This window comes from Scyliorhinus torazame, chromosome 12 (assembly GCF_047496885.1).
Source record: "Scyliorhinus torazame isolate Kashiwa2021f chromosome 12, sScyTor2.1, whole genome shotgun sequence".
In the NCBI taxonomy this organism is placed as follows: domain Eukaryota; kingdom Metazoa; phylum Chordata; class Chondrichthyes; order Carcharhiniformes; family Scyliorhinidae; genus Scyliorhinus; species Scyliorhinus torazame.
In genome coordinates, this window is record NC_092718.1 from 222,820,492 (window position 1) to 222,833,160 (window position 12,669).

Below are 12,669 nucleotides of genomic sequence, written 5' to 3' on the forward strand. Positions count from 1 at the left end.
CCTATCCCGCACTCCCCCAACCTCTCTGGCCGCCTCCCTTCTGCGCAGCTGGTGTGCCAGCATCCTACTCGCCTTCTCCCCATACTCATAAACTGCCCCCTTCGCTTTCCTCAGCTGCGCCTCCGCCTTCCCTGTGGACAGCAGGTCAAACTCCGCCTGTAATTTCCGGCGCTCGTTCAACAGCCCCCCCTCTGGGGCCTCCGCGTACCTCCTATCTACCCTGAGTATCTCTCCCACCAGTCTCTCCCTCTCCGTCCTCTCCTTCTCTCTATGAGACCTAATGGAGATTAACTCTCCCCTAATGACCGCCTTTAGCGCCTCCCAAACCACTGCCACCGTCACCTCTCCTGTGTCATTCGCTCCCACATAATTCTCAATACTCCTTATCCACCCGCACACCTCTTCGTCTGCCAGCAGCCCCACATCCAGTCGCCAGAGAGGGCGCTGACCCCGTTCCGCCCCAGTCGCAGGTCCACCCAGTTCAGGGCATGGTCCGAGACCGCAATGGCCGAGTATTCTACCCCCTCCACCCTCGGGATTAACGCCCTACTCAACACAAAGAAGTCTATTCGCGAATAGACTTTATGGACATGGGAGAAAAAGGAAAACTCCTTCGTCCGTGGCCGCGTAAACCTCCAGGGGTCCACTCCCCCCATCTGGCCCATGAACCCCCATAAGGCCCTGGCCACCGCCGGCCTCTTTCCCGTTCTGGACTTGGAACGATCCAAGCTCGGATCCAAGACCGTATTAAAGTCCCCTCCCGTTATCAGGTGACTTATCTCCAAGTCCGGGATCCTACCCAACACGCGCCTCATGAAGTCCGCATTGTCCCAGTTCGGGGCATATACATTCACTAACACCACCCGGGCCCCCAGCAGCTTGCTACTCACCATTATATACCTGCCCCCCTTGTCCGCCACGATGCTCCCCGCCTCAAACGCCACTCATTTACTGACGAAAATAGCCACTCCTCTGGTCTTTGAGTCTAACCCCGAGTGAAACATCTGTCCCACCCATCCTTTCCTTAGCCTCGTCTGGTCCGCGAGCTTTAAGTGCGTCTCTTGCAACATGGCCACGTCCGCCTTCAACCCCTTCAAATGAGAGAACACGCGGGACCGCTTGACCGGCCCATTCAGGCCCCTCACGTTCCACGTGATCAGCCTGGTCGGTCCCCCCCATCCCGCCGACTAGCCATCTCCCTTTTTCAGCCAGCCACGTGCCCCCGCCTCCCTCCTCCAGCTCTCCCCCCGGCGGCCCCCCCCCGTCCGACTCTCCATCCATACCCCTCACCTGGCTCCCCCTCAGTCAGCGAAGCAGCAGCGCACCCCCCTATAAATCCCTCCCCAAATCCAAACCCACCCCCTAGCACGAACACCTGGAAAACAAAACACCTGGAAAACAAGCAAAGCAAACAACAAAAGCCCCCAACCAAACTGGGGCAGACATGCCCATAAACTTATGCTTTACCCGCCGTCCTCCCCTCGGTCCCTCCCCACCCGCACATTTCACCCCCATACAACAGTCCCTTAGTTCAGGTCCGGCTTCTCCTGCCTGATGAACGACCACGCCTCGCCTGGGGTATCAAAATAGTGGTGCCTGTCCTGGTATGTTACCCACAGTCTCGCCGGGTGCAGGAGCCCAAACTTCACCCCTTTACCATGGAGGACCGCCTTCGCCCGGTTAAACCCTGCACGCCTCCTCGCCAGCTCAGCTCCCAGGTCCTGGGAAATTCGGATCTCGCCATTCTCCCATTTACTGCTCCGCTCTTTCTTCACCCACCACAGGACTCGCTCCCGGTCTGACAAGCGCTGAAACCGTATCACCATCGCCCTCGGTGGCTCGTTTACCCTCGGCTTTCTGGCAAGAACCCTGTGCGCCCCATCCAGCTCCACGGGCCGCGGGAAGGCCCCCGAGCCCATCAGCGTCCCCAACATTGTGGCCACGTACGTGCTCGCGTCCGCCCCCTCCGCTCCTTCAGCAAGGCCCAGGATCCGCAGATTGTGGCTCCGAGACCTGCACTCGAGGTCCCCCAGCCTCTCCTGCCATCTCTTATGGAGCGCCTCATGCGCCTCCACTTTCACCGCCAGGCCCAGGATCTCGTCCTCGTTCTCCGCCACCTTCCTCCTCGCCTCCTTGATCTCCTTCTCCTGCGCCTTCTGGGTCACCACAATTCTCTCCATGGAGGCCAGCATCTCCGTTTTCAGCTACATGAAGAAGTTTTTAAGGAGCTTCTGCTGTTCTCTGGCCCACTGGGCCCACACCTTCTCGACCTTCTTCCCCGGGTTCGCGCGTCTGCCAGCTCCTCTCCTGGTCCTCTCCATGCACCAGCGGGGGGGGGGGCTCTCCCACGTCTGTTCCCACCCCGGTCTCTCCTGTTAACTGCCGCCGCGGTTCCTTATAGCGGCCCGAAACACCGATCCCGGCGGGAGCTGCCGTTCACGTGACCTAGCAGGTCATGGCCGCTACCGGAAGTCCGTAGGCAGCAGTGCTAACCACTGTAGTGATCTCTGTAAGTAATAATACATGACCAGACTATGTTAAGCTAGAACAGGCAACTGAACACTAGATGGCCACACTATCAGGACCTATATAAAGGTTTTCTCGCTCTTTCCTAGTCTTGAGTGCTGAGAGTACAGAGCTAGAGAGAAGTTAATAGATATCGGTATTTATCTTCATCTTATTTAATAGTTTAATCTACAGTTATTTGTTTGTTTACTAGTTTAGTATTAAGTAAAAAGATCTCACAAGATTATTTTAGATTACTCATTAAATTACTTTATTATCACTGGAAAACTACGTCTATATTTCAACAACTCGGCGAGACAAAAAGAATAATATATGTATTACAATATCGTAATATAACATGGTACCAGGTCAGAATAAGCTTTAAGAAAGACTAGTAAGTAAATTTAAACAAAGAAGATAAAGTTCTGATACCGACTATTCGACTGGTGAAGTAATCACAGAAACTGAATCCTCGACTACGGATCGATTTTCGATGGATCAAGTGCAGACTCCCAGACATCTGAAGGCAACCAGTAATCTTAATCTTAATTGGAGACTGTTTAAGCAACAATTCCAGCTTTATCTGGAATCTAGTGATCTGAATACTGCTTCAGAGGCTAGACGAAACGCTTTGCTTCTGTCCCTAGCAGGACAGCAGGCAGTTGAAATCGACAACTCATTTATTTTTGCTGCAGGCGAAGATAGCATAGGTAGCATAGTGGTTAGCGCAATTGCTTCACAGCTCCAGGGTCCCAGGTTCGATTCCCGGCTGGGTCACTGTCTGTGCGGAGTCTGCATGTTCTCCCCGTGTCTGCGTGGGTTTCCTCTGGGTGCTCCGGTTTCCTCACACAGTCCAAAGATGTGCAGGTTAGGTGGATTGGCCATGCTAAATTGCCCTTAGTGTCCAAAATTGCCCTTAGTGTTGGTTGAGTGGGGTTACTGGGTTATGGGGATAGGGTGGTGTGAGCTTGGGTAGGGTGCTCTTTCCAAGAGCTGGTGCAGACTCGATGGGCCGAATGGCCTCCTTCTGCACTGTAAATTTTATGATAAAACTAAATTTGAACATATAATCGTTAAATTCGATGATCACTGCAGAATGCAAACTAACAAAATTTTAGAGCGATTCCAATTTCGTAAGCAAATGCAGAAAGTTGGAGAATCTGTTAACAACTTCATAACTGATCTAAAACTCCGAGCTCAAACCTGTAATTATGCTGATCCGCATGACTCTCTAGTGAGAGATCAAATCGTCTATGGTATAGCAGATGAATCTTTAAGAGAAGCCTTATTACGTCAAAATGATCTTACATTGAAAATTGCAATTGAAAAATGCATCTGCAGCGAACAAAGTAAAAGTCAATGCTTAGAGTTTTATCTGAAAGAAAAAGGCGCAAAAATCCACCACGAGACTGAGAAAATAACAATGGTGTCGCAGGCAGCACAGAAGCACGTTCAAGACGGCAGCTATCTTGCGCCTGCATTTTCCAACTCGGGACATGCGCACTCCACACAGCAATGCGAGACGCCGCAAAAGAGGTCTGCGCATGCGCCAACGTCAATGATGCTCACGGCGACAGCGTGATGACGTGTCACAGATGTGGCAACGCCCATTTAAAGCGAAACTGCCCAGCTTTTGGAAAACGCTGTTTGAGATGGTCAAAGATGAATCATTATGCTTTAGGGGCTGGTTTAGCACAGTGGGCTAAACAGCTGGCTTGTAATGCAGAACAATGCCAGCAGTTTCAATTCCCGTACCGGCCTCCCCTTACAGGCGCCGGAATGTGGCGACGAGGGGCTTTTCACAGTAACTTCACTGAAGCCTACTTGTGACAATAAGCGATTATTATTATTAATAATGCCAGTCTTCAGCAAAATATCTCCTTTCTACACACAAGAAGAATTACAACGTGAGAGCAGTTGAAAAAGGCGAAAAAGTCAATTCACCGCAAGACTATACCCGAGATGATGAAATGTTATCCTTGGAAAATATCTTTTTTGTCGACGTGATTGAAGCATCAACGAAGACAAATCTTGAAGCAAAAAAGAAAGCTCTTCACGCAACTGAGAAAGCTCTTCAAGCAACAAAAAACCAACAAGTCAACATCGTTAGTAATGAGTGGGTGACAACAGTATGTATCAACAATCGTCCTATAACATTTAAGTTAGATACAGGCGCTTCAGCAAATCTACTCAGCTCCAAAGACTTGTCGACTATCACAGGTGACTACGACAGAGTACCTGCGGAATGCTCATTGAAAGATTACAATGGAAATCAAACCATGTCGCCTGGCATGTGTGCCCTGAATGGCAGCAACAGGGACATTCACAAAAAGTTACGGTTTGAAATAGTGAATGATCACCGATCTTCGCTATTGGGTGGTCAGGCCTGTAAAGATTTACAGCTAATTCAGAGAATCTTCCTGAATACTTCTGAGGCATCTACAATAAAAGATGACATCCAACAATTATTAAAAGAATACCCTGATGTTTTTTATGGCATGGGCACATTGCCATATCAATAAAGTAATACATCCACCTAGACGAGTACCAGCGACTCTCAGAGAACGATTGAAAGCTTAACTCTCAAGACTGCAAGCTCAAGGAATAATATCCAAAGTAATGCAACCAACAGATTGGGTGAGCTCCTTAGTCTGTGTGGAAAAAACATCTGGTGACATAAGGATATGCATGGATCCTAAAGACCTCAACAGAAATATTCATTGAGAGCATTACCCAATACCGAAAAGAGAGGAAATCACCTCAGAGATGGCCAATGCCAAAATATTCACCAAATTGGAAGCATCTCAAGGATTTTGGCAGATGCAGCTTGATGACTCCAGCAAGCTCCTCTGCACGTTCAGTACACCTTTTGGGAGGTATTGTTCCAAAAGAATGCCCTCCGGTGTTATTTCTGCATCAGAAATATTTCATCGTATAATGGAACAGATGACAGAGAGCATTGAGGGTGTTCATGTTTATGTTAATGACATAATCATTGGTCTACGACAGCAGAGCACATGATTCGACTCAGAAGTCTTCGAAAATATACATAAATATGGTTTAAAACTTAACCAATCGAAGTGCATGTTTGCCACCTCATCTCTAAAATTTCTTGGTGGCTACATGTCAGCTCATGGTACCACACCTGACGATGACAAAATTGAAGCCATTAAAACAAAGCAACAACCGTAAGATAAGAAGGCTGTTTTGTGTTTTCTAGAGTTTGTGAACTTCCTGGGGAAATTCATATCAAATCTTTCTACAGGACTACAGCATTACGTCAGCTAATCAAGAAAAACACTGAGTTTGAATGGACTCAGCGTCACGGTGAAGAATAGTTAGATCTGAAACAACAGCTGATCCAGGCTCCAAGCTTGACATTTTTTGACTTGACTAAACCCACTAGAATCTCGACTGATGCCAGTCAGAATGGCATTGGTGCCGTTTTGCTACAACAGGACATCCTCCACGACAACTGGGTTCCCATCGCCTACGCCTCAAGATCAATGACCTCAACTGAGTGTAGGTACGCTCAGATTGAGAAGGAGTGTCTTGGACTTGTTACTGCAATAACCAAATTTCATGATTATGTACGGCTTACCAAAATTCACTGTGGGAACAGACTGCTTGTTAACATTATTGATAAGAATCTGAATGATATAACACCTCGAGTACAACTGCTTATGATGAAACTGCGTTAATATGATTTTAACCTTATCTATACTCCAGGTAAAGAGTTGATCATAGCTGACACTCTGTCCAGATCAATTGACATAGAGATCACACCAACAGAATCAGTAAATGATATTGATGCTCATGAAAAATGAAATGAAAATGAAATGAAATGAAATGAAATGCCAGTCTATAATTGTTTGAAGAATTACTTCCTGCGTCCGACCACAAACTTCAACAGACACGTGATGAGACACAGAAGAATGGTGCTTTGACCAGAGTAATCCATCACTTGCAGAATGGATGGCCAAAAGGTCACAGTCCACAATACCAGAGTATACAGTCTGAACTGACGATATTAGATAGTATTCTACTGCGACATGACAGACTCGTCATCCCAGAGAGTATGAAGTCATAAATGCTAACTAGACTTCGCGAAGGTCATCTAGGCATAGAGAAATGTAAACGCAGAGCACGACAATCGATTTATTGGCCAAGTATTAATCAGGACATCACAGACATGATTACCTCCTGTTCCACCTGCCAGTAACACCAAAGTCAACAGTGCAAAGAAACATTGCAACAACATGATATTACATTATCCCGATGGGTGAAAGTAGGTATCGATCTCTTTCATTCACATGGCAGAGATTACATTTTAGTCATTCACTATTCAAACTTTCCAGAAGTCGTGAAACTGAATGATCTCACATCCACAGCGGTTATTAAAACATGCAAATACATTTTTGCTGGACATGGTATCCCTCAAACCATAATGTCTGATAATGGTCCGTGTTTTACCAGCTACGAATGGACTGAATTTGCCATGACGTACAATTTCAGACATATCACCTCAAGCCCTCATTTCCCGCAGTCTAACGGAAAGTTTGAAAAAGGCGTTCCTATAATTAAACAGCTATTAATTAAAACCAGAGACTCCCAATCTGACTTCTACTTAGCCGTGTTAACTTACAGATAATCACCTCTGACCACAGGATTATCTCCAGCGCAGATGTTGTTCAATAGGAACATTAGGACAACATTACCTCAACTGCATATTACTGATCCTGATCAACATGATGTTGAACAAAGACTTCATCAACAACGTCAAAAGCAGAAATAGTATTATGAACAACAGTCCAAGAATCTGAAACCTCTTGGAGTAGATGATAATGTTCGCATCAGACTTACTGAAGGAGGTTGGTCAGATACTGCTCCAGTTCTTAGACAGGTTTCAGCTAGATCATATCTGGTAAAAACATCAGATGACGTGTTAATCAGAATAAATCAGCGTGATCTTCTTCAAGTTAAGGTTCACACACCAGTTTTTCCTTGATTTACATCAATCTGTTTCAAGACATGTTGAACAACAATAACATTCTACTCCATCACTGAGCAAGAATATTAAAACTTCTTCCTTACCATTGAAATTAAGAAGATCTACAAGAAGGAGAAGGGAACCAAATCGACTTACTCTATAAACTTTAACATAATTCTAGTGTTTGCTGTACTGAATAAACCACTGCATTTTTCATGCAAATTTTCTTTTCTATATACAAGAAAATGTAAATAAAAAAGGGGGATGTAGTCATCCCTGTATGTAATAATATATGACCAGACTATGTTAAGCTAGTGCAGGCAACTGAACACTAGATGGCCACACTATCAGGACCTATATAAAGGTTTTCTCGCTCTTTCCTAATGGAGAGGGTGTCTGGAGTGCAGAGAGTACAAAGCTAGAGCGAAGTAGTTAATAGATATCGGTATTTATCTTCATCTTATTTAATAGTTTAATCTACAGTTATTTGTTTGTTTACTAGTTTAGTATTAAGTAAAAAGATCTCACAAGATTATTTTATATTACTCATTAAATTACTTTATTATCACTGGAAGACTACGTCTATATTTCAACAACTCGGCGAGGCAAAAAGAGTAATATATATATTACAATATCGTAATATAACACCCACTGCACCACTGTGCAGCCCCAGTAGGACATCACAGTCAAACCCAAACGGAAAACTGTGACCAAGGGCAGGAAACCAGATTTGTTTCTGTGAAGGGCCTGGGGTACTGTACCCCCTATAATGGTCCTGGCCTTGGGTGGGGGCTGGGACTATACCCAGCAGGTGGCAACAACACTCATTTGTGCTATTCCACTGAGCACAGGGATCTGGCCACAAACTCTTTCCCACACGGGAAACAAGATCCGTTGCCAGTCCTGACCAGTTGTAGGCGCACATGAGCAGCATGGATACAGACACTCACTTCCCTCAGGCATTAACAACAACAACTTATATCTATGTAGCATTGTTAACACAATGAAACATCTCAAGATGCTTTACACAGCAGCACGGTAGCACAAGTGGTTAGCACTGTGGCTTCACAGAGCCAGGGTCCCAGGTTCGGTACCCCGCTGGGCCACTGTCTGTGCGGAGTCTGCACGTTCTCCCTGTGTCTGCGTGGGTTTCCTCCGGGTGCTCCGGTTTCCTCCCACAGTCCAAAGACGTGCAGGTTGGGTGGATTGACCATGATAAATTGCCCTTAGTGTCCAAAAAGGTTGGGAGGGGTCATTGGGTTACGGGGATAGGATGGAAGTGAGGGCTTAAGTGGGTCGGTGCAGACTCGATGGGCCGAATGGCCTCCTTCTGCACTGTATGTTCTATGTTCTATGATGAAACACTGAGCCACATAAAGAGATATTAAGCAGGTGATTGAAAGCTTGGTCAAAGAGGTTTGATTTAAGGAGCGTCTTGAAGGAGAGAGAATTGGAAAGGTTTAGGGGATGAAATCTAGAGCTTAGGATCCAGGCCGCTGAAGGCACGGCACCAGTGGTGGAGCGAAGGAAATGGGGATGTGCGAGAGGCCAGAATTTGAGGAGTAGAGAGATCTCGGAGGGTTGCAGGGCAGGGGGGAAATGATAGAGATAGGGAGGGGTGAGTCCATGGAGGGAGTTGAAAACAAGGACGAGAATTTTAAAATCAAGATGAAGGTGAATGGGGCTTGCTGTGAGTTAGGATTGTAAAATGTGGATAAATGTGAGGTTATCCACTTTAGATTGAGAGAGGGAAAGTCCAACGAGACCTGGGTGTCCCCGTACACCAGTCACTGAAGGTGCAGCAGGCGGTAAAGAAGGCAACTGGTATGTTGGCCTTCATTGCGAGAGGATTCGAGTACAGGAGCAGGGATGTGTTGTTGCAATTGTACAGGGCCTTGGTGAGGCCACACCTAGAATACTGTGGGCAGTTTTGGTTATCCTTTTCTGAGGAGGGATGTTCTTGCTCTCGAAGGTGTGCAGCGAAGGTTTACCAGACTGATTCCTGGTTGGGGGGACTGACGTACGAAGAGAGATTGAGTCATTTAGGATTGCATTTACTGGAGTTCAGAATAATGAGGTGGGGATCTCAGAGTAATCTATGAAATTCTAACCGGGTAGATGCAGGAAGGATGTTCCCGATGTTGGGTGTCCAGAACCAGGGGCGAAATTCTCCGCAATCGGCGCGATGTCCGCCGACCGGCGCCAAAAATGGCGCAAATCAGTTGGGCATCGCGCCTCCCCGAAGGTGCGGAATCCTCCGCATCTTGGGGGGCCGAGCCCTAACCTTGAGGGGCTAGGCCCGCGCGGACTGATTTCCGCCCCGCCAGCTGGCGCGGAAATGACATTTCCGGGCGGCGCATGCGCAGGAGCGTTAGCGGCCGCTCACGGCATCCCCGCGCATGCGCAGTGGAGGGGGTCTCTTCTGCCTCCGCCATGGTGGAGACCGTGGCAAAGGGGGAAGGAAAGGAGTGCCCCCACGGCACAGGCCCGCCCGCGGATCGGTGGGCCCCGATCGCGGGCCAGGCCACCGTGGGGGCACCCCCCGGGGCCAGATCGCCCCGCGCCCCCCCCAGGACCCCGGAGCCCGCCCGCGCCGCCTTGTTCCGCTGGTAAGGTAGGTAGTTTAATCTACGCCGGCGGGACAGGCATTTTAACGGCGGGACTTCGGCCCATCCGGGCCGGAGAATCGCCAGGGTGGGGGGGGGGGGGGGGGGGGGGGCGGCAACTGGCGCGGCGCGATTCCCGCCCCGGCCGAATCTCCGGAGGCGGAGAATTCGGCAACCGGCGGGGGCAGGATTCACGCCAGCCCCCAGCGATTCTCCGACCCGGCGGGGGGTCGGAGAATCTCGCCCCAGGGGTCACAGTCTGAGGATACGGGGTCGACCATTTAAGTCAGAGATGAGGAAGAATTTCTTCACCCAGAGAGTGGTGACCCTGTGGAATTTGTTACATAGAATCATAGAATTTACAGTCCAGAAGGAGGCCATTCAGCCCATCGAATCTGCACCGACCCTTGGAAAGAGCATCCTACTTAAGCCCACACCTCCACCCTATCCCCATAACCTAGTAACCCCACCTAACATTTTCGGACACTAAGGGCAATTTATCATGGCCAATCCACCTAAGCAACAGTGCTAACCACTGTGCTACCCTGCTGCCCCCCTCAACCTTAATTTTTTAAATTTATTTTTAAAATAAATTTAGAGTACCCAATTCATTTTTTTCCAATTAAAGGACAATTTGGCGTGTCCAATCCACCTACCCGGCACATCTTTGGGTTGTGGGAGTGAGACCCGCGCAGACACGGGGAGAATGTGCAAACTCCACACGGACAGTGACCCAGAGCCGGGATCGAACCTGGGACCTCGGCACTGTGAGGCAGCAGTGCTAACCACTGTGCCACCGTGCTGCCCCCCCCTCAACCTTTATAAGGCCCCTTCATACCCCCTCCCTTCACCCCCCCACCCTTCATACACCTCCATCCCCCTTTCATGACCATGGGCCTCCTCAGGCTGCACAAACGGAGACCAGTCACAATGGTCATTCGGGGGTCTCGGAGGCCATTGCAGCCCCCTTGGTGGTCAGAGACAGGGCAGGCAATATCTTGGCACTCCTGTGGCACCCTGGAAGTGCCCCAGGCTCCTGACAGTGTCCCCGTACCCTGCCAGTGCCAACCAGGCACCCTACCAGTGCCATGTTAAATTGCCCTTCGTGTCCAAAAAGGTTAGGTAGGGCTACTGGGTTACGGGAATAGGGTGGAGCTGTGGGCTTAGATAGGGTGGTCTTTCCAAGGGCCGGTGCAGACTCGATGGGCCAAATGGCCTCCTTCTGCACTGTAAATTCTATGATTCTATGAGGTTGGCACCGCCAATGTGCCCAGTTGGCACTGCCCGGGTCCTGTCTCCAACCACCCAGGGGGTTCCGATGGCTTCCGAGACCCCCGAATGACCACCATGACTGGTCTCCATTTGTGGAGACAAATACTAATCGGCGTCCGGTTGCGGCTTCACCGTGCGGCTGGTGACACCCGGGAACCAGGACATGGCATCGAGGTGGCGCTGCATATTTAAGTGACCCTGAGGGATCATTTAAATATCATGATCTGGATCATTTCCAGTGAGGGCGTGATGCGAATCACGCCGGCTGCCATGAGACGGGTGACTCGTGTGAGTCTTCGCACACGGCGCAAAGCCCGATTTGGTGCTCTCCGGTGATTCACCTGGCGACGCGTTGGGCACGACGCGGTGGTAGAATCGCGCCCGATATGTTTTCAAGAAGGAATTAGATATAGCTTAGGTATCAAAGGATATGGGAGGAAAGGTTATTGAGTTGGATGATCAGCCATATAATGAATGGCGGACCCGGTAAGCTGGAGGGGCCGAGTGCCTCTTCCTGCTCCTATTTTTGAAGTTTCTATGTTTCTACGACACGGGCAGCAGAATTTTGGATGAGATCAAATTTGCCGAGTCGATCTTTTTTAACCTCCACGGGATGTGGGCTTCACCGACAAGACAGCATTTAGTACCCATCCCTAATTGCCCTTCAGAAGGTGGTGGTAAGACGCCTTCTTGAACGGCTGCAGTCCATGTGGTGTAGGTACACGCACTGTGCTGTGAGGGAGGGAGTTCCTGGATTTGTATCCGGTGACGGTGAAGGAACGGTGATGCATTTGCAAGTCAGGCTGATGACTGTGACGATTGGAAGATTTCTTTTTAATTTAGAGTACCCAATTTTTTTTTTCCAATGAAGGGGCAATTTAGCGCGGCCAATCCACCTGCCTGCACATCTTTGGGTTGTGGGGGTGAGACCCACGCAGACACGGGGAGAATGTGCAAACTCCACAGTGTCCGGCGGCCGGGATCGAACCCGTGTCCCCAATGGCGTGAGGCAGCAGTGCTAACCATTGTACCACCGTGCTGCATGTCATCCAGGATCATAGGGAGCGTTCGAAAGATGCAATCAAACTTTAAAGACCATGTTGAGGGCCGATAGTCAGGATTATCCAGGGAATTGGGATAAAGGAATTCCAGGTGGAGAAGAAATCTATAATCTGTAGTTTTGTTAGTGGAGAGAAAGTATTAGTATTGTTACCAATGGCAGGCAAACCATTAAAAGCATGATATAGTGGGCCTTAACAAATTGAATGGAAATTGAGTGAGGTGAATTCTTTGATG